The sequence below is a fragment of the Pongo abelii genome, chromosome 11 (assembly GCF_028885655.2).
Source record: "Pongo abelii isolate AG06213 chromosome 11, NHGRI_mPonAbe1-v2.0_pri, whole genome shotgun sequence".
Classification (NCBI taxonomy): domain Eukaryota; kingdom Metazoa; phylum Chordata; class Mammalia; order Primates; family Hominidae; genus Pongo; species Pongo abelii.
The window spans coordinates 95,532,836-95,556,589 of NC_071996.2; the positions used below are offsets into that span (position 1 = coordinate 95,532,836).

Genomic DNA, 23,754 nt, shown 5'->3' on the forward strand with positions numbered 1-23,754 from the left:
CATAAACAAGGTAAAGAATTAAGTGCTGTGCTTTAGATATGCATACACATAAACATCTCAATGCCTTAAAGAGCAGTATTGCTGCCCGCATGTCCCACCTCCAGCCCTAAGGCGGTTTTCCCCTATCTCAGTAGATGGAATATACAATCCGGTTTTACACCAAGACATTCCATTGCCCAGGGACGGGCAGGAGACAGATGCCTTCCTTCTTCTTGTCTCAACTGCAAAGAGGTGTTCCTTCCTCTTTTACTGATCCTCCTCAGCACAGACCCTTTACGGGTGTTGGGCTGGGGGATGGTCAGGTCTTTCCCTTCCCACGAGGCCATATTTCAGACTATCACATGGGGAGAAACCTTGGACAATACCTGGCTTTCCTAGGCAGAGGTCCCTGCGGCCTTCCGCAGTGTTTTGTGTCCCTGGGTACTTGAGACTAGGGAGTGGTGATGAGTCTTAATGAGCATGCTGCCTTCAAGCACATCTTGCACAGCCCTTAATCCATTTAACCCAGAGTTGACACAGCACATGTTTCAGGGAGCATAGGGTTGGGGGTAAGGTTACAGATTAACAGCAACTCAATGCAGAAGAATTTTTCTTAGTACAGAACAAAATGGAGTCTCCTATATCTACTTCTTTCTACACAGACACAGTAACAATCTGATCTCTCTTTTCCCCACACATGTGCTTATAAAAAACAGCAAGAGAATTGCACTCATGCTAAGTATATTCTATCCTTTATGTACTTTGCTTACTCACTATTTCTCTAACACATATTTATATATGTATTGTATGCTACATTTGACTTTTTCTTAAAAATAAAGTAAATTAATTTAGAGCAACCAATTTCATAAAGTTAGCTGTTATTTCATGTTCACCTTAAATCAAAAAATAATTATATATGAACATTCAGAGGAAAATAATATACGGCCAACTTTTCCTACATCAGTTACAAATGGGGTCAATAAAAAAATCACAATTTTCAACACGAAGGTATTATTACCTGTAATTTATCATAAATATATCATATATATTATATTCAACATATATATGAAAAGTGTATATATTCAACAAAAGATATGCATATATTTGTTGAATCTTCTCATTCACATATTGCCAAATTTGGAATTTTAGAAAGATAAAAGAAATAAAACGCTTTGCTTTATTGTTGTTCAATTGTGCGCGAAGGTATACCTCATGTACAATTATGACATAAAGATACTAGATCAATCATTTCCAAATATAAATCAGTTATTAAGTCACTGACATGGATTACTAAACATACATTTTGAACATTTAGCATATAAACAGTAGTTTCTTTTTTCAATTCACCTCAACATGTTTCCTGTGGATGGAAGAGGTTCCTATCATAAATCACTTATCTAATAACTTAATTGACTTTATACTGTTGTGTTTGGGGCTAAAAAAATCAGACATATTGTAAGGGCTAATGACACTTTGTAAGCTTTCTAATTGTGATAGCATGATAATTAGAAAGAACCTGATGCTGTTTCTTTCAATATTTGTTACTGATTGAATCTCCTACCAAAAAACAACCTCCACATACACAGGTACTGTTCCTTCCATATTCATCCCCCTGGCCTGAACAATTTCTTGAACACAGTAGATAATCAATAAATGTCTTCTAAATTGAATCAATTAAAATAATTTTAAAGGCAGTCACAATATATTTTTAAAATGTAAGTAGGAAATTTTCTAGTATGCAGTTTTGTGTTACATAAAATTCCCATTCACAAAACTGATACATGTCAATAAAAACATTTCAATGATAAAAATTATTATGCATTTTATTCTTTTTGTGATGAAAATAGAAAGCAGTGCTCTGACTTGGTAATCCTATAGGGATGACATGATTAAATATATTATCCTATAGGTATAACATGAATTAAATATATTTATAACATTGCCAGGGCTATAATTTCAAACAATTTTTGCATACTGAATTACTAAAGAAAGGTACCACCCTCTAAATTGATGGTGACTAATAAAGAGAAGGTAAAAAAAAAAAGAGGCGAAGACAATTTAATAAATTATTATTTACTATTCATTAGGATTTAGCTCTCTGTAACATGACTTTTTCACTCTTCCCAGCAGGAAGTAGAGTTTAGCTCCCCATCTCAAATCTTGACTATGTAACTTGTTTTGGCTTATATAATAAGAGATTTCTAAATGTGACAGGAAGAGGCTTGGGCAGTGATTGCTCATTGGTAGATGTCCTTTCTCATTGCTTTTGGATACTCATGGCTCAGTTTCCTGAATGCCCAAGCCATCTGCTAGCTTATCAGGGAAGTTCCAAGCAGAGTGGCACTGCACAAGTGAGCCAAGGCAACAGCAGCAAAGCAATGTCCAGCAGATCCCAGGACAAATTTCCAACCCACATCATTACATAAGAATTCTTTATTGTTTTTAGCCACTGGTTTTGCAGTTGTTTCTTATGCAGTTAAACCTAAATGATAGAGATGGAGATAGTCAGGGTCTTTATTTTTCTCTTATCTGATTTGAATTAAACAGTAAGATCAGGAAAACAGTACAGTCATCTAAAAGTCAGCCAGTATTTTGACTTGCATGCAGGAATTCCTTCACTCACAGCCATGCCTGGACAAGTTTGAAACATGTTTCTTGGCAATGTAACTTAGAGAATCCTAGAAAAAAAATAGCATGCGATATCAGTAATGCTGAAAAAAAAATATTTTTCAATTGATTAAAAAAGTAATTTGTATAGGATTTTAAAAGTTGTCTTCCACTTTAGAAGGAGAGAGTAGGAGAAATAATCAGAGCAAAAATATGCAATACTACTAAACTAAGAAATAGGTAGATAACAGTATAAATATATAAAGTGCAGTTAAAATGATTAGTCTTAAGGCTGAAATAAAAACCATCTTTATGGAAGCAAAGATAGGCAGTAAATGGAAATACCTGATAAGTAAAAATATCGAAAGAAACCTAACTAACCAGAGTGGACAGTATTTTGGAGAGACTTTTCAAAGGCAATGATTAAAACCAATCCAATAAATGAAAAACTTTTCCTGGGTTTGTGATATAAGAAATTTGTTATACTTGATTTTGATGTTGATTGCAAATGCAGATTCAGGAACAGACAAATTTGAGGGAATTATGAAAAGATTCTAAATATGATTAAGGAATAGAGGTACAAATTCACTACAAAAGATTAAAGAATATAAATACAGAGAGCTTGGCTAAATGTAAGTGGCTGAAGATAGGACAGCAGGCTCCAAATCCATGATATACATAGAAATAATTTTTAAAAATGTTTTCAGATTCATTTTAGCACTCAGAGCTCTTTGAAATTTGAACCTATATTATATTTAAAATTAAGAAATTGTTACCCATATACAAAAACGTACATTACATATAAAGGAAAATTTAACGAAACATAGTAACTGTTCTTTAATAATGGACAGAAAGATTATATGTTTAGAATTCTAAACTTGTGGAAGGCAGTGATGATAACAATTGCCTAATATTTATTCCAGATTATAGCAGCAAAAAGTTGTGTAAACAATGCTATTGGATTTATTTCTTCCATTTATTTTCCAAAAGATTCATAATTGCATTCTATAACACACATATAAATGAAAAACAAATAAGTATGAAATACTGTATCAAAACATGATGCATCGAACATTTTAGTTAATATAATTACTGTGATTAAGTGTTAAATTTACCTTCGAATTTCCTGTGATACTCCCGTGCCAAAAAAACAAAAATTTTAAAAATGCCAGGTTATATATTACTTTGCATTCGGATGAAGCAAGCCTATTTATCAGAAGTAATAAATAACATAATGATGAAGTCATAAAATCCAGTAAGTTCCTCATGCATCCTCTACATTTCTGTTTCTGATATTATTGAAGTTTTATTCTAACACCTTAAGAAAACTGCTTAATATACTGTGTCTCAATTTTAAGTGGCCTGGACAATGACATTTATTGGAATTATTCTATTCAGTCAGATATTTTGGGGTAGTTATTTGATACTGCGGCTTGAACTCCAGTGAGAAACTGGTTTAATCCAAGTTAATAAAATATCCTTGTTTGCAGTGTGTCCTACAATCGTTTTTATTATTTATTTTCCACAGTTACAGCATAGAGCATTCTTAAGCTCAAACACCACTGTGATAAATATTAAACCTGTAAGTCTACTGGGGCGGAAGTAAAAATAGTAGATTTTGAAAGGAATAAGTAAAAATTCCGCTATAATTTGGAATGGAGATGATAAGTTAAATTTCATCTAAACAGCTGAATTTAGGCAATTCAAATTCTCTGAAAATGTAACTTGTGTACTTTGATATCAAAAGGATTAATTTAGAAAAAAATCTTTGAACAATTAAAGTCTTATTATTTTAATTTGCTCTTACCGACCACTTCTTATGATAATTTATGATTGGTTTGTGTTTTGACTTGACATTGGAAAATATAACTTACAGAAATGACAAGAGCTTCCTCAGGGTTTATGTTGCCCAATCAGGGAAATGACATCATTCCTATACCTTGTCCAAGATTGCCTGCCAGTTTCCTTGCCATCTTTTCATTGTCATGATCACCATTATGAGTTATAAGCCTCTTACCAATAATTTAAATGACCTCAATTTTCCTCCACATTCTTCTTTAGTGCATGATATGTTCATTTTACTTTTTAACATCTTTCACGTTTTAGCAAAGTAGTTATTTAAAATGCATGTAGAGCTAGAAAATAAATTACTAGGGTAAAGTGCGTTTCAAGATGATGGAAAATGTGCCTCATGAGCTGTGTTGCCTTTTCTATTTCACAGAGTTACTGAAATAAGGTATTAGAAATGAGACTTCACAGGTAAATATAAAGCTACTATATATATTTTCTATTTCAAAGTACATTTCTTTAATGTTTTCACATCATTATCCTCATTATAGTGAAATCTGAAATAAACAATGCAGTCTATGACATATAGTTGCAGGGTTTAATACCTTGACACATTCAAAATACTCAGGCATTTAATTGAAGTTTTATACTGAAGATTTCACTGAAAATGTGTAGATCATTTTTACGGTTTGCTGATATATTTTAATTTGTGTTTACAGACAGTAACTAATTTTACCTACATTTTTTATATGTTACCTGAACATCTATATTTTCTAGAACTATTTGGAACAACTAGCACTTTTGTTGGAATGAGACAAATAAGAATGTACATTTTGAAAAGCAACCTTTGTATTGGCAGAGCCAGTGAGCATAATAGTTGGCTACAGTTACAATGGTGTAAAATTTATAAATTACTATATATTTCAATACTTTTATATTGTTTCCTCTCATTTTCTTCTTTGAAAATCTTGTTCTGCAAACCTAATGCAATATGTTAAACATTTTTATTCTCTTTATTTTCTCCTAGGTTATGATTTTTGCAAACCATATCTTTTTCTCATTTCTTAAAGCATCCATTTTGAATGTTGTCAATGGATAGGTCAAAAAGTAATTTTAACTTGAAAAACTGTCCAAAAATTAAAATATTTCATAAGTTATTTTTATAAATATTTTATGCTTTATTTTTCTAAACATATCTCTGAAACAGATTTTTGAAAAAATGGGTCACATAGAGAAACACATAGAAAGAAAAAATGCTGCAAAAAATATGGAAAAAAAAAGAGTTCCAAGGATAAACTAAAATTTATACTGTTTAGCTCTGGTCCGATGTTATAGGTGTCACAGGTGTGATTGCTGCAGTTTTATCAGGATTGTATTTTGACTTCAAGGCACATAATAAAGAGTATTATGTGGCTGGATTCCAGAGTCCAGAGGAGAAAATCTACATCATATTAACGTGTCTAAAATGGGCTGTATTTAAAATTGTAACTAATTTTTAAAACTTTGCTTTTTACTAGATTTAATACAATTTCTGATTGCTATAGAAGACCCAGGCAAATGTACTACCATCTATTAACACAAAGTCTCAGATGGCCACATCATACTTTAATGTGAAGAAAAGAGAGCCACGTGGTTCTCCACAAAATTTTATAAAATTTCTGGGCAGTACCTTACACTAGTAATAACATTGCCTTCACAATGATATGCCAGATAGTTTTATGCAAGTTAATTAAAGTAAAATAATGTACAGATCAACCTAGAAGGACTATGTCCATTAAAAACCTATCATATGGTTATTTTGTCTTGACTCTCACTAAATTAAAGCAGATTATAGGAATCTTAGCAACTGAGGTTTTATGAATCCAAATATTTTCTCTCCTACAAAAGGTCCTAGAAGTTCTGGCACATTAACTCCTCTATTATACATCAACAGAAATATCACAAAGTGCAGATTGCAATGAATTTAGCTTTATACAGTCACGACATTCTGTCTTCAGGGAATTGGGCTTATTCATCGTCCCTGATGAAGGTAGAAACACACCTTCATCTCATTTAAATAAAACAAGAACTTTTTAACCTAGAGTTTATTAATATGTGAAGATCCCTAAAGTTTCATGCAAATGGATGCATAAGCCAAATTGAATTTTTCGGAGGATAGAATCAAAATGGGTGCATGACTCTTAAAAGAATTACAATGACTATATAAAATTGTATAGATACGAAAATATAATTTTTTCACTTATTCCTTTAATCAGCAGTTTTCCTGTTGTTTTTTCTCATTGGTTTGTATTAATTTTTGACTTTTCATATATAACAAATAGTAGACAGTATTCCAGATCCCACCAACTATTAATTTTTTAATTTAATTTTTGAAAACTTTGTTTGTGATACCTCCTCCAGAGATTAAATAAATAAATGGCTGGTTTTATTCAATTAAGAAATAGATTTGTTTTCTAATGATGAAATGACATGTACCAGTCCAACATTCATTGCTCCTTAAATATTATCTGAAATTTTATGGAGTAGATTATTCTTTGGTGCTGAGGGAGAGATAAAAGAGACAGGCCAGTGAAATTTTCACATAGCAACTTCTTATCTTCTTCTATTTTTCCAGAAACTCTGCCTTTGTAAAGTTATGAAAGTTTTAAAGTTTTTAAATTATGACTTTTTAAAGTCATAATTTAAAGTCATAAAGACTGGAGTGCAGTGGCGCAATATCGGCTCACTGCAACCTCCGCCTCCTGGGTTCAAGCGATTCTCCTGCCTCAGCCTCCTGAGTAGCTGGGACTACAGATGTGCCATCACACCCAGCTAATTTTTTTATTTTTAGTAAATACGGGGTTTCACCATGTTGGCCAGGACGGTCTGGATCTCTTGACCTCAGGAGATCCACCTGCCTCAGCCTCCTAAAGTGCTGGGAGTACAGGCGTGAGCCACCATGCCTGTCCTGGGCCTTTTATTCTCTAATCTTTATCCTGATTGGTGGCAATTGCCCTTATAGTTTACAACTTATAGAATTACAATTGAGTGTAAAATTAATCTCTTTGTTGAGATTCAATGTTTTCCTTAAACAATTACTTTGCAAGAAGCAACATTTGAAATAAAATTTTTCTGGGCCTGCTCATCTTAGCTGTCATGTGCCCCAATTTTAATTTTCCTAGTCTTTTTACATCCTTAACTCAGTTGACGCTCTTACAAACAATTCCACCTCCTCCAAAATGACAAGTTGGGAATATGAAGAGCAGATTAGAGTAATAAGTATTTTCCATTTTGTATTTTAAGGAATGTTTTAGTCTAATAACTTATCAGTTGAGACAGTGAGAATTATAATTAAAGTTAAATAACATGATTTGGTACAACTTCCAATTTCCTAATTACCATTTCAAATAGCTAAATGAACCTCATAATGTCATATTCTAAAATCCACCAAACTCAGAACATTTAAAATGTCAACAAAGGAGATAAGAAAAAAAATTTTTCTTACTCCTATCCATCTCTTCTATTTGACAGCACAAAAAGCATTTAAATATATTTTAAAATATACAGAGCCTGGGCTTTGAAATAATACAAGCCATGTCATCACATACAAATGTAAGCTATGTAGTAGTTTAGCACAGAAAGTGGTTGAATAAACCTCCTATTGGATTGACAGTGTCATTCTTTCCTGGAGCCAAAGAGTTCAAACAAGATTTGGCCAAATTATTCTTTGAACTTTCAAGGAACTGTTCTGTTAGAATTTTCCGTACTGGGTAAGATGGAAATAACAAACTATTCATGCAACCTTTTTTAATATTTTTTAGGAAAGAAGAAGAAAATGAAAAAAATCTAGAAATGTATAGGCAGATTGTGTTTGGAAATGGTTTGGAGAAATAGAAAAAATTAAGGATATATAAAAAATATTCTTAATACACTATGTGTTTCAACTTTCTTTTACTTATACAGAAAATTTGAAGAAACAATTACTGTCTTTTGTTTTTAAATTAGTTTCTGAGGGCTTTTCTGGTTAGTGTTGTTGTTTTTGTTAATAAGAGTCCTCAGGGAAGAAATACTTTGTATTAATGGATAAATATAATAATGTATACTAATACAAGCTTATTATGAGACAAATATTAGTCTTGTGGCTTATATATTTAACTTGTTTAATGTACATTGTGATCTATGAATTAGGTACTATTATTGATCTTGATTTTACAGAAAGAAAATCGAGGTCAAGGGGCATCAGCTACTAAACTCTGAAAGTGGCTTAGAAACCAGGCGATCTAGCTTGAGACACTGGATTCTTAGCCATTAGTCTATACTGCCTCTTAACATGTAACTATTTAAATATAATATGTGGATTTGTGAGTTTTTCACTTAAAATGACTTTTACTAGAAACATATTCATGAATTAATATATAGAAATTATTTAGATGTCTGCTGAACGATATTATAGCTACACACACAAAAAGAATCCTTAATTTTTTTTTTTTTTTGAGATGGAGTTTTGATCCTGTTGCCCAGGCTGGAGTGCAATGGTGTGATCTCGGCTCACTGCAACCTCTGCCTCCTGGGTTCAAACGATTCTTCTGCCTCAGCCTCCTGAGTAGCTGGGGTTACGGGCATGCACCACCGCCCCTGGCTAATTTTGTATCTTTAGTAGAGATGGGGTTTCTCCATGTTGGTCAGGCTGGTCTTGAACTCCTGACCTCAGGTGATCCACCTGCCTCTGCCTGCCAAAGTGCTGGGATTACAGGTGTGAGCTACCGTGCCCGGCCTGCATGTCAAGATAAAAATATTTTAGAAATATTTGGTTAATAAAATATATTATTATTTCTACAAATTCTGAAGGAATTTTTGTAGAATTGGCATTTTTTTCTTTTAATATTTGGAAGAATTCACCAGAGAAGCCATCGGGCTTGGAGTTTTCTTTGTAGAAAGAAATCTGAAATTAAAGCATTAAAAATTCAATTTGGATTGTTCAGGTAATCTGTTAGGTATGGATATTTTTATTCAATCAACATTTCTCTGACTTTTAATTGGTATTTTTAGATCATTTACATTTAATGAGATTATTGATAGGGTTGGATGGAAATGTATTATTCTGCTATTTTGTTTTCCTTATACCTGATTTTTGTTTGTTTGTTTTCACTTTCTTCTTTTTCTGCCTTCTTTTGAGTACTTTTCATTATCTGATCATTTGATCTCCTTTATTGGCTTATTGGCTATAACTCTTAATTTTTTTCTGTTGCTTAGTGATTATGTCAGTGACACGGGAGGAGGTTTCCTTTATCTCCCTTGCAGGGTGTGCGACAGGGATGTGGCTCACTTCTTTCCTGCCCAGCTGCTCAAACCCCTAGGGGGAGCATGCAGATGGGCTGGTTGTGGGGAGCATCTTTGGGCTCCAAGCCACCACAGCGTATAGGGTTGAGCTTTTACAACTCCGGAAGCCCCAGTGCAGGTGTGTTACAGTGTGCTCTTCCAGTTTTGTGTCTGCAGGCGGCTTGTATTAATCAGCTCAATTAGACCCTCTGCCTGTTCACAAGGACATAGAACTTTCTGTATCGCAGGGTTCTTGTCTTGGTGTACTGGAAATACTGGATCACAGGTGGGCTTGGAGAATGTGTGCAAGGTTTTATTGAGTGGTGGAAGTAGCTCTCAGCAGATCGATGGGGAGCCAGAAGAGGGATGGAGTGGAAAGGTGGTCTTCCCCTAAAGTTGGACAACTCAGCAGCCAGGCTGTCTTCCAGCCAGCCTCAGTGGAATTCCTCTCAGTGTCCATGTCTTTTTTTTTTTTTTTGAGATAGAGTCGGTCACTCTCTCACCCAGGCTGGAGTACAGTGGCACAATCTCGGCTCACTGCAACCTCTGCCTTCCAAGTTCAAGAGATTCTCCTGCCTCAGCCTCCCGAGTAGCTGGGATTACAGGCGTGTGTCACCACGCCCGGCTAATTTTTGTATTTTTTTAGTAGACATGGGGTTTCACCATGTTGGCCAGGCTGGTCTTGAACTCCTGACCTCAGATGATCTGCACGCCTCAGCCTCCCAAAGTTGGGGTCCACGTCATTCTATGTCATTCTGCCCTCAATGGCTTGCGGGCATCTGTAGCTGTGTTCTGCCGGTGTGTTCCTCTCGATGTTCAGCGTTTGTGTGTGTGCCCACCAGGGTCTTGGGATTTTTATAGGCACAGGATGGGGTGCATGGTGGGCTAGAGTGGTGCGGGAAAATTCAACATTTGGGCGTGAAAACAGGAGTGTCTGTCCTCACTTAGGTCTGTGGGCACAGACCCAAGGGTGGAGCCCTCACCAGGTACCCTGCTCTTCTCTACCCAGCACTCACCTGCCCCACCCTGTATCATTAGGGCTTATTTTGTATGCATTTGTCTTATTACCATATACATTAAACTAATATGCCATTCTTGTATTTTGTAACAGCCTTATAAGAGTATACTTTGATTTCCTCTTGCTAGACTTGGTGAAGTTTTGATAACATTTTACATTTTCACGTTATGAAACTCAGACTACATTGTTTCTGTTTTAAACAATTTTCTTTAAGAGATCTAAATACTGTCTTTTATATTTACCCCAATAGTTAAGTCTCATTTTCTTTATTCGTTTGTATAGATCCTGATTTTGATCTGGTATTGCTTCCACCTGGAGAACTTCTTTTTACAGTTTTTATAGGGCAAGTTTTCAGTAATGTAGGTCTGAAAAAATTTTCTCTCTATGTGTGTGTGTGTGTGTGTGTGTGTGTGTGTGTGTGTGTGTTTCCTGTGGCTACTTTTAAAATTGTCTTTTCTTCACTGGGCTTAAGTAATTAGTTATAATGTCCCTTGGTGTAGTTTTCTTTATATTTCTTGTGTTTGGAGTTTGTTCTTTCTCTTGGAAATGTGACTATAGTTTTCGCCAAAATTACAAAATTTGGAGCATTATTTCTTCAAAATTTTTTTCTGCCACCTCTTTCCTTCATTCAAGGAGCCAAGTGTATATATATTAGGTTACTTAAAGCTGTTTATGGCCCCCACAGGCTTTGTTCTTTTTTTTCAGTCTTTTTTTTTTTCTTTTGTATTTAATTTTGAATTGTTTCTATGGTTATATCTTTAAGTTCACTAATCATTTTTTCCTGTAAATCTTAATTTCCTGTTATTCTCATCCACTGTTAATATATTATCTCAAACATCTAAAACATATACCATCACTCTTCATTTGTTTTTCTTTTTATTATTGTTCATATTTTTCTGCCTCTTTGTATGATGGACAATTTTTATTATATGGCAAATATTTTGAATTTTAGACTGTTGATTGGTAGACAGTTTTATATTCCTATGCATGTTCTTGAGTTCTGTTCTTATATTTTTATTTTATCTTGTTTTAGGCCAGTAGTTTAAATTCATGTATGTAAAGTACAGGTTTCTGCTAAAATGCATGAGTATGTGTATATGTGTGTGTGTAAGAGAGAGAGAGAATAGGAGAAGAAAGAACTGCACAGAATGTGTGGGTGAATTATGTAAAGCTACTACATTTTTCCTTGTTATTTGTTGTTTCAGAAGCTCATATTATCTTCTATTTAATTGTATGAAAGTGTATGAAAAACACAAGAGGATATATAGAAAGAGGAATGGGAGGAGAATGGAAGGAGAGGAGGGAGGGAGAGAGAGATAAAAAATGGAGAAGAAGAAGGAGGAGAAGGAGTAACAGGAAGAGAAGAAGAAGAGGAAGAAAGGAGATGAGGAAACAGCATAGGTAAAGAAGTTAAGAGATAAAATAAGACATCAGAGAAGAAAGAAAGAATAATATAATCAGGCTGATTACAGCAGAAATAGAACTGAGTTTGTATTCTTGCATCTCTCTAAGACACTGAGAACGTAATGTGTATATAGGTAAGGGGTTACCTGTATACACAGTTTGAAGTAAAAGAGGGTAACAGCAATCACAACTAATCTGCAATATGGTGAAATTGTGAGATTTAATGAAAGAAACATTTTTACGTATAAGTTTTCTTTGCCATATTAAGTGATATACGTAAAATTTTTAGTTGACATGAAGGGTATTAAAATGCTAAGATGAAAATCACAGCGGAATCCATATTTTTAGTGTATAGCTATATATAATATTGGCCTTTTTGTTAATTGTGTTTTCAACACAGACAGTCCCCAAGTTACAATGGTATCACTTATGATTTTTTGACTTTATGATGTTGCAAAAATGATATGCATTCAGTAGTACATGTGTTAGACTTGAGACTTCTAGTTATAAGCGGTAGAAATCTGTGTTAGTCTTGAGGCATCCAGTTGTGAGCAGCAGAAATCTGTTTTAAACTTGCTTAGGCAAAGTGGAGACTTCAATATAATCATGGCTACCAAAAACTGTGGTCTCACATTCCTTACCAACTCGCCTACCCCTGGTCTGTGTTCCAGTTTTGAAAATTCGAGAAGGTAATTATGTGACTTGGCTTGGGTTATACATGAAACTTCAACCTCATAGAAGCAAGAAGGTGAGGAATTAAGGTTGGCAAATTGTGAGTCACTTGTCCACTGATCATCACTGTTAAAGAAAATGTGGTTAAGCAAAGGGAGCTCTAATTAATTCACACTTTCAACCAGATGCTGTTACCAGAAATAAAAGGAAACAACATAAAATAATGATCTCCCCGTACTGTTTACCATTCACTTTCTGTTAAACAAGAATGGCTTCATTTCTTTCTATCTCTGACCAGAGAATTAAATAATTAGTTATACTTTTACAACTTAGCATACATTGTTTTCTGTAAAAAGAAATAAGAGCTCCAATTTCTATCATAAAAGCAAAAAAAAAAAAGATCAAATGAATTTAAAAAAATATATTGTGAGCAATTTAAAGGTAGTGCAACAAGGGGGGGAAAAATAAACCAGTGTGGCACATTAAAGGAAACCGTTCCCTTGCTTGGTCCTGTGGAGGATTTGATCTCACCCTCTAAATTCTGAGCTCTCTTTAATCACGGCTTAAGCGTCCATTGTTCATAGCATCTACAGTGAGAAAATATAGTTTATTTACACTACTTTCTCCTTTTAAAATCTGTTTTCTAGGGAGAAAAGGGATTCTTTTGTTGAATAAGAACATCTATCATAGTTTAAACATAATTCCAGAAATGACAGGTACCTTATTTAGATAAGGTGACACATTACAGCTTCCTTTCCCCCTCCTTTTTCTTATACAGTGAGATCTATATGGAGACAAAATTACTCTATCAGACCAACTAAGTATCAAAGTCAGGCCTCATCTTCTGAGTTTTACGTTTTGTATCCCCTTGAATTCATCTTCTAGCTATTTGAAGGACATTTGAAGTGGATTTCTGGTTTCTGTTGGTTACATTGAGTGATAATGCTGACTGAAATTATTTTTCGTAGAAAGGTTATTGGCAGGAATTGTAGTGCTTCTGAAATGCTGCTACAGGCTGTTAAGAATTGGATTAAAAAGGAATGAAATAGCCCTGAATGTCAGTGCTCACTATTTAAAGTATATTTTAAATCCTTCTTAAGTTCTAATTCATAATGAATTTTATTGATGTCATGGATAAATTCCATTCCTGATGTTTTATACCCTGTATTGTGCCCTTATTTGCAGCAAAACCTCCAACATTTAATTAATTAATAAAACAGGATGTTCATGAGCGTTTCTTTTCTTTGAATTCAATTGTTTGACTTGATGTGACCATAAGAATTGAAAATAGTTGTTAGATAAATATATCACCATTTTAAGGTATAAAATAAAAACAAAACTGATTCCTGGAAACACTGTAAAGGAAGAAAATATATAAATACTTATCACAGAAGATTGCTTTATTTCCTACTGAAAATTGTGCACATGTATCACATTAGAGATAAACCCCATCTTTATGTTTAGATGTAGTAGTTGCATATGTGATCTGATGTAGGGTTACAAGCAGATATGCCGGGTCTCAGAGGACAGTCTCACTGGACTGCCTCACTGCCACTGAATAAAGTCATTTCCTAATTCCTTTTAAAATCTATATATCTTATATGGAAAGTGGGTATGGATTTTAATATAAAATACTTGAGATTTGCAAGGAACAGAGTATTGAAAGAATAGAAAACACACTACTGTTCAGTTTTTCTTTTAAACCATTCTATTATCATTATTCATAACAAATATATATGCCTGCAGATATATAAATTTATGGAAAAAGTAAAGAAAAAAATAATCATCCGTCTCCACTAGACAGGCTTAGCCATCGTCAATATATTTGAATATCTTTGCCTTCAATCTTTACATTTTAACAAAAGCCCTTTGTGTAAAAAATGACACACTCAATGCAGTTTTCACATAACTCAAAAAATTATATAAAAAATACAAATCCTGCCATTCATAGGTAAGCATCGTTAATATTGGCTAAGAAGGTTTGCAGAAATATTTATCTTCATAGATAGAATACATACATTATAGAATGCATGGAGGAATAGGAAGATGGAGACATGAATAAATAAACTGCATGTAAAACATACAGATAACATTGAAATGGAGTAAATAGCTTGAGAAATAATCAAGAAATTCCAACTATGAAATCTGAGAGCTTTAATTACGACCTATAACTTTTTCCTCAATTATTCACTTATATAGGTTATTATTTATGCACTGTTTTTAACATTTGTTTTCTGTCCTCTATGATTCTTACAGGTGGCTATTACTAATTCTATTTTTTTAATGAGTTAGTGTTCACTACTGGCCTATTAGCACGGCTTTCCCATTCCTCAATTTTTTATTTTTAGTAATCAGATAATTGCATAGATTTTGAAATTAATACCTACAGAACATCTCATTTTTTTATTCCACCAGTTCATTCGTGTTTTGGAATGTCTACCTGTCGTCTTTTTATTTGTCAAAAACTGTAGCTTGTTGTAGTGTACGTGGTTCAGGGTTTCACTGAAAACTTTATAGATTGTTCTGCCATCTTCTGGCATTACACCTTGCTGTAGGTAATTTGGGGGTCAGTCTTACTTATTTTTTTCCTAATAAAGCAATGCCCTTTCTGTCCTGATGATTGAAGAATTGTTTTCGTAATTAGAAAGTCCAATAAATTAATGAAGTTACATAACTCTTTTGAACACTTTTAAAATAAAAATTTTCTATAAAATCAGTCTTGCGTGAGATTCAATTATTTTTGCAGCTAGGAAAAAATATAGAATTACAGCATTGACTTTACATATTTTCAATGTTATGAATTGATTTTTTATTATTCTCACATTTAGAGGCATACATTATATGGCTTTTTATTTTACGTGTTTCAGTCTCTTTCTAATTGCTTTTAACACAACTTTATTCAGCATGTTATGATTAAGTCATCTTTTTTTTTGGTAATAACTTGATTTTTAGTGGTGCCTATTTAGTTCGTTCCTGTTTTAATTTGTTTATTAATTCAAAATAACTTTTTGTCTATTTCATTATTAGGTCTTTAATTTCTTCTTTTATTTTCTATAACTCTTGTTATATTAAATTTAATATTTATTAATATATTCTAAGATATAAAAATTATGACAAATTTCCTTTTATTCCATAAGATATATTTTTTCTAGGTTTTGAAATTTGCCTTTGACACATTGGTTGCATGTATTTAAGTAGTTACTCATTCTTTTAACTTTGTACATGCTTTGATGGCCTTGTGTTGACAGTATATTTACTCTGATGTAATATGGCAATTTGATATTATTTTCATTGAAAATAGTTTTTCTTTCCTGTTCAATGTAGAGATGAAGGCTAAATTTATATACATTGTCTTCACTTTTTTGTAACCTGATCTAATGATAAATATGGAAGTGAATGGAGGACTTGGGGAGAGAAAGGAACAAAATTCAGTCATTAATATATACAATATTTTAAATAAAATTTAGTTTATTTGCTCTCCTTTGAGGTGTTGCATATCCCTTAACTGGATTCAGATCATCAAGTTTGTGTATAAATAGAATTCCCCAAGTGGGATGTCCTTGAGTTTTGAACCACCTCTATAGTTCAATGTGTAGAAACAGAGGCTTCAATTTTTTTTTTCCAATAGGTGAGTAAATCCTATTGTAGGTTCTTCTTTTCAGCTGTTTCTGCTTTGTGGCAATTTTTTTTACTACCACTAGATATGAAAAGGAAAAATAAATAAAAGGGTATTTAATCATATTTGTAGGTGATGCCAAAAGGTGTTCCAAAGAGATTACATGAATTTCTACTCACACTAACACTCCATGAAAATTTATGTAGCCCCATATCAAGCCACTCTCAGCATTTTCAGAGCTTTTATTTTGCAAATCTAATAGTTGTGCAGTGATACTATGTTGCAGTTTTCAAGTGTGCTTTTCTGGTTACTAATGAATTTAACAATATTTCATATGTTTATAGGCCATTTGCAATTCCTCCTCTGTCAGGAATCTATTCCTAAGTTTAACATGTTATTATATTTAGTTGCTTATAATTTTCTTATTTATGTGATATACTTCACTATGTATTATGGACATAGACTCCATTTTTTTTCACTTTTCATAGTATTCTTTAATAAACAAAACTTTTAATTATAATATACTCAAATTTATCAAGATTGTTTATATATTTTTCCTTATGAATATTATTTAGTAAATTCTTTCATATTCTGATATTTTAAATATATTATCTTACAATATAACTCATGTTTATACTCTCTTTTTTGCACTTAGGTAACTAATCAACCTGAAATACAGGGTGAAATGAAAAATAATTTGGTTTTCTATGTTGGTATTATACTGTGTGGAATTTTGGCTCCCCAAAAAAGGTATGTGCAAATCCTAATCCCTAGAACTTGTGAATATGACTTTATTGGAAAAGAAGGTATTTACACATGTAATTAAGGATCAAGAATAAATTCAATAGCAAGTATCGTTATAAGAAAAGAGAAGGGGAGAGGACACACAGAGGGGAATGTTATGTGAAGACGGAGGCAGAAATTAGAGTTATGCTACCTGACCCAGACAACACCTGGAGCCATCAGAAACTAGAAGAGGCACAGAAGTATTCTCCCATAGACCCTTTGTCAGAGGTGTTTGAGCCAGACTGAATTCATCCTGAATAAGAGCTGGGTAAAGTAAAGCTGAGACTAACTGGGCTGCATTCCCAGGATGTTAGGCATTCTCAGTCACAGGATGAGATAGGAGGTTGGCATAAGATGCAGGTCATAAAGTCTGCTGATAAAACAGGATGTGGTAAAGAAGCCAGCCAAAACCTATAAAAATCAAGATGGTGATGAAAGTGACCTCTGGCTGTCTTCACTGCTCATTATACGCTAATTATAATACATTGGCATGCTGAAAGACACTCCCACCAGCACCATGGCAGTTTACAAATGCCATGGCAAGTTCTAGAAGTTACCTTATATGGTCTAAAGGAGAGAGGAACCCTTAGTTCAGGTAAATCCCCACTCCTTTCCCGGAACACTCATGAATAAGCCACACCTTGCTAAGCATATAATCAAGAAATAACTATAAGTGTATTCAGTTAAGCAGCCCATGTTACCGCTCTGGCTATGGAGTAGCCCCTCTATTTTTTCCTTTATTTTCTTAATAAACTTGCTTTCACTTTACTCTATGGACTCATCCTGAACTCTTTCTTGTACGAGATCCAAGAATCCTGTCTTGGGGTGTGGATCAGACCCCTTTCCAGTAACACCTTTGGAGGGAGTATGGCCGTGCTAGCACGTTCCATCCTCCAGAATGAGAGAGAATAAATTTCTATTGTTTCAAGTGAACAAATTTATGTTTATTTCTTACTGCAGCTATAGGAAGCTAATAGCTAAAAAGCACCCAACACAATTGTTGAAAACTTCACACTTTATTTATGTTTATCTACGTCTATCAAATATCTGGTGTCCTTGTAAGCACAAATCTGTCTTTGTTCTGTCCAGCACTCCCTAGACTGCCTGTCTCATCTAAGGATGATAAAAGGTAAGAAACTATTATATGGGTCATAACCCAGGGTCATAAGTCCATGTAAAGACTGAGATTTTCCTACCCGACACTTTAACACTACCTTAACAGGATCTCAGCATAATTACAGAGGATTTCAAGAGAAAGAGCTACAAGCAGACTTATGTGGGAGTTATTAGAGAAAACTCAAAAAGCAGGGGAAACAAAAACAGTGATACATGAGGAAATTGAAGCCTCTCTGCATATAGCAAACATTAAATACAGCCTAACTCTTAGCCAAGTTAATGTAAAACTTTATAGTGCAAGTCTATTCCCTTTATTTTCCCATTACTCAATACACAGCGCTCAGGTTTTAACAAAAATTTTCAAGGCATGCAAAAGGCAAGATATAGTTTGAAGAGAAAATTCAACGATCAGAAGCAGACACATATATGACAGAAATGTTGGACTTAGAGAGAAACTTAAAATAACTATGATTTAACATGGTAAGGGTTCTAATGGAAAGGCAAAATGCAACAACATGGGTAAGGTAAATTGAGAGATGATAAGTCTGAGAGAATTCAAAAAGAACTTCTAGAAATCAAAAACACTGTAAAAGAGACAAGGACATAAACTATTGAAAACAGTATTGATGGGCCATTATTAGACTGAACAAAGCCAATGAAAAAATTAGTGAACTTGCCAAACTGAAATGCAAAGATAAAACAAACAAACAAACAAAATATATTAAAACCCAGAGGCCAGGCACAGTGGCTCATGAGTGTAATCCCAGCACTTTGGGAGGCTGAGGTGGGCAGATCACAAGGTCAGGAGTTGGAGACCAGCCTGACCAACATGGTGAAACCCCATCACTACTAAAAATACAAAAATGAGCTGGGCATGGTGGTACATGCCTGTAATCCTAGCTACTCAGGCGGCTGAGGCAGGAGAATCGCTTGAACCCGGGAAGCGGAGGTTGCAGTGAGCCGAGATCGTGCCACTGCACTTCAGCCTTGGTGACAGAGTAAGACTCTGTCTCAAAAAAAAAAAAAAAAAAAAAATTCCAGAAAGAACATCCAAGATGTGTGGGACAAGTTCAAGAGATTTATCATAGTAAGTAAAAATGGCTGGGAATTATTCAAAATTAACATCAGAGACGAGAACAAAGAATCAGGAATTTTATAGAAATTCATGCAGGATACATTTTAAGAACATCCTACACCTGTTCATATGTCTTAATCTTCTCAGGCTACTACAACAAAATCCCATAGAGTTGGTGGTTTAAAGAACAGAAATTTGTTTCTCACAGTTTGAGAGGTTGGAAGTCCAAGTTCAGGGTTCCAGTGAGGTGAGATTCTGGTGAGGGCTGTCTTCCTGGCTGGCAGAATTTGGTTATCTTCTTGCTGTGTTTTCCCATGGTAGAGTGAAACGCAAGTTTTCTGTTGTTTTTTCTAGGAAGGGCAATAATCCCATCGTAAGGGTCCTGCCTTCATGAGCTCATTTAACCTAATTATCTCTCAAAAGTTCCATCTCCAAATACCATCACACTGAGACTTAGGGATTCAACGTATAAATTTTAGAGGGATGCAATTCAGTCTGTAGCAGCAGACCATTTTCAAACCACAGAAAACCAAAGACAAGGAAAAAATCTTCAACGGATTCGAGGTTGGGGGTGTGAGACGCCATACCTAATGAATAAAAAGGTAAAAATTACAGTAGACTTTTTCTGAGAAGTCACGCTATCAAGAAGAAAGTGGAGTACAATATTTAAAGCCTTGAAAGAAAAAATAATAACAACATTGGGAATTTTATATCTAATGAAGTTACTCTTCAAAATGAAAGAAATAAAACTGTTCTCAAATAGACAAAAACTGAGACAACTCATTCTCATTAGACCTGCCACGCAATAAATATTTAAAGCCCTCTGGTAGAATAAAAATGATGTAGGTGAGAAATTTGGATCTAAATAAAGAAAGACTGTAAGTGAAGACATGAAGAAAAATAAAGTTTTTTTCCTTATTTTTAATTCTACTTGGAAACTGTTTAAAATTATTCTATTAACAGTGTATCAGTGCCAAAACACATGGGTAAGTAAAATGAATGGCAGTAATGTCATAAGGAATAGGAGTGAGGAATTTGGAATACTCTTATAAGTTATCTGTACTACATGTGAAATGTCAGAGTGTTATATGAAGACAGGTTTAGATTAGTTAAAAATGTGTGTTACAAACTCTAGTACGAACATTTAAACATAAAAAGTATGCTTTAAATGCTAAGAAATGAAATGAAAAAGAAGTATATAAAATGTTCAATTAAAATAAGATAATGATGAAAAAGAGAAAAATTTTTAAAGTGCAATGAGTAAAAACAGTTATATGTGTCATGGATATTATCCAACTATGCCTATAGTTGCTTAATATGTGAAAGGTCTGAATATATCAAGTACAAAACAGAGATTGTCAGAGTGAATGTATGTTAAGGTAACTATATGTTTTCTACAAAATCTCATTTTAAGTATAGAGACCTAGATAGCTTAAATAAAATGCATCTGGAAAGATATACCACATTTAAACTAGACAAAGCAGCTATACTAATTTCCAATAAAGCGGAATTCAAAACAAGGAAAATTATCAAGGATAAAGAGGGGCATTGTAAAATGGTATAGTTGTCAGTACTCTAAGATGGCTTAATAATCCTTAATGTATTTGCACCAAATAATCAAATGTCAAAATATGTGACGCAAAAACTGATAAAACTGCGAAAAGAAACATAGGATTCCATTATAGGTGGAGACTTCAACGACCCTCTTTCATTAATTGATAAATTAAGCAGGTAGAAAATCAGTAAGAATATAGCTCATCTTAACAGCACTGTCAACCAACTTGATCTAACTGACATTTTATAGAATACTTAAAACAACAGCAGAATAAACCATTTTCTCAAAGCTCTCATGGAACATTCACCAAGACAGACTGCAGTCTGGGCTATAGAGCACACCTTAACAAATTTAACATAACAGATAGCATACAAAGTATGTTCTTCAACACAGTGGAATTACACTAGAGATCAGTAACATAAAGATGGATGGATATCCTAACATATTTTTAAATAGCATATAAATCAAAGGAGTCTTAAGATAAATTTTTAAAAAATTAGAACTAAACGAAAATTAAAAATTCAACTTTTCGAAGTGTTTGGATACAGCGAAAATAGTGCTTGGTGGGAAATTTATAACCTAAAAAGCACATATTATTAGAGAAGAAAGATGTGTTTATTTAGTCAACTTTTATTTTAGATTCAGTGGGTACATGTGCAGGTATGTTACCTGCATAAATTGTGTGAAGTTGAGGTTTTGAGTATGAATAATTCTGTCACCCAGGTCTTGATCATAGTACTCTATATAGTTAGTTTTTCACCCCTTGTCCCTATCCTCCCCTCCCCCCTCTATATTTAATAACAATAACCTAAACTTCCATGTTAGGAGACTAGAAAAAGAAGGGCGATTTAAGCAGAAGAAAAGAAATAAAAAAATGGAATGGAAATTAATAAAATTGAGACCAAAATTAGAGAAAATCAATAAAACCCAAAACAGGTTCTTGTAAAGATTAATACAATTGATATACTTCAAGCCAGATTAACTAAGAAAAAAGAGAGGATATATAAATTACCAATATCAGAAATAAAAGAGTTATCATCATTAGTAATTCCATAGATACTAGGATAATAAAAGAATAAAATGGATGCCTTCATTTCTACAAAATTGAAAACAGGTTAAATGGGTGAATTCCATGAAAGACACAAAGTATCAAAACTTAAAAAGGAGATAATCCAATAGCTCTGAATTTGCTAAAGATAAAAAATAAGTGATAATAATGATTACTTTTCTAATCCTGCTGTAATGTTTCCAGAAACTTAGTGGCATAAAGCAACATAAATTTGTTCCCTTACCATTGTAGATGTCAGAAGTTTAAAATGATTCTTCAAAGCTGCCTTCCTTCTTGAGTTTAGAGGGGACACCACAGGGGAGATCCTGTTTTTTTGCCTTTTTCAATTTTCAAAAGCAGCCTGCGTTCCTTGGCTTACGGCCACTCCCTTCATCTTCAAAGCTAGCATGGTAGCAGAATTTTCTCCTCTCCTGCAAATTTGTAATACAAGGGAACTCCCTTAATTTGATAAAGAACAGCCACACAAAAAAACCTACAGCTAATATCATACTTACTAGTACGAAACTGTATACTTTCCAACTAAGATTTGAACATGGTAGGATATTCTCTCTAGCTGCTTTTGTTCCACATTGTCTTGTTATTACTGGCTAGTACAGTAGATAATAAAAAAGCATACAGGTTGGTAAGCAAAAAATAAAACTATTTTTCACAGATAACATGATATCTATATATAAAATCCCAAAGGATTGACGAGAGCAAAACTCTTCTACAAGCTACAAGGGAATAGAACAAGGTCACAGGATACAAGATTTGATAGACATAATAATGGTTGCCCAGTGATGCCTATGTCCTAATCCCTAAAACCTGTTATGCTATCTTACATGACAAAAGGGACATTGAACATGTTATGCATTTAACAATTTTGAGACGGGAAAATTATACTTGTTTATCTGAATGGGAGCAATGCAGTCACAAAGGTCCATATGAGGAGGCAGGAGGTTCAGTTCGAGATGGCAACATGATGATAGAAGCAGAAATTACAGAGCAGGAGAGAAATTTGAATGTTTCACTGCTGGCTTTAAACACAGTGGATGGGGCCACACAACAGCAATAAACAACTGCATTTTGAAAATTTTTATATGCCATGTATAATACACACACACACACATGAAATCTAATAAAATATGTCCACAGTGTATATGTTGGAAACTTGAGAACTCTAGTAAAAGAACCAAAGTGGTTCTCAATAAATGGAGATACATTCCATATTCATGGAATAGAATAGCCAATATTGCTAAGATGTCAATTCTTCCAAACTTGACCAATAGACTTAACACAATCCTCCTCAAAATCCTAGCAAACTGTTGTGTAAATATTAGCAAAATATTTATAAAGTCTATATGGAAAGGCAAAAGATCAAGAATTGACAAAAACTTTGAGAAGCTGGACTTTATTAAAGCTGGACTTTATGAGATACTGATGAAAAAATCGAGACAAACCACAAAGAGGTATAAAATATTTCAAAACATATATCTGATAAAGGATTCATATCCCAAATTAAAAAATAACTATTAAAACTCAGGAATAAGAAGACAAATCTCAAATTTATAAAATTGTATGGAAGACCAGAACTGGCAGTTTACCTTGGAGGAGATGCAAATGGCAAATAGCATGTGAAAGAATGCTGAATATTGTACATCATTAAAGAAATACATGTTAAATCAACAATGAGATACTATTACACACCTATTAGAATGATTTTAATTCAAATCTGTTACAATATATCCTGCTGGCGAAGATGTAGCGCAAGAAAATATCACTCAGTGGTGGT

The 23,754-nt window shown here is 33.7% G+C and overlaps 1 long non-coding RNA gene across 1 annotated transcript; it reads right to left on the reverse strand.

The window, feature by feature from the left end:
* Window positions 1-2,476: 2,476 nt before the first annotated feature.
* Window positions 2,477-22,713, reverse strand: LOC129058075 (uncharacterized). Its single transcript, XR_008522920.1, has 4 exons — window positions 22,478-22,713; window positions 22,207-22,393; window positions 19,566-19,709; window positions 2,477-2,657 (listed from the first exon to the last, which is right to left on the reverse strand). It is a non-coding gene; the product is annotated as an uncharacterized LOC129058075 (long non-coding RNA).
* Window positions 22,714-23,754: the final 1,041 nt, after the last annotated feature.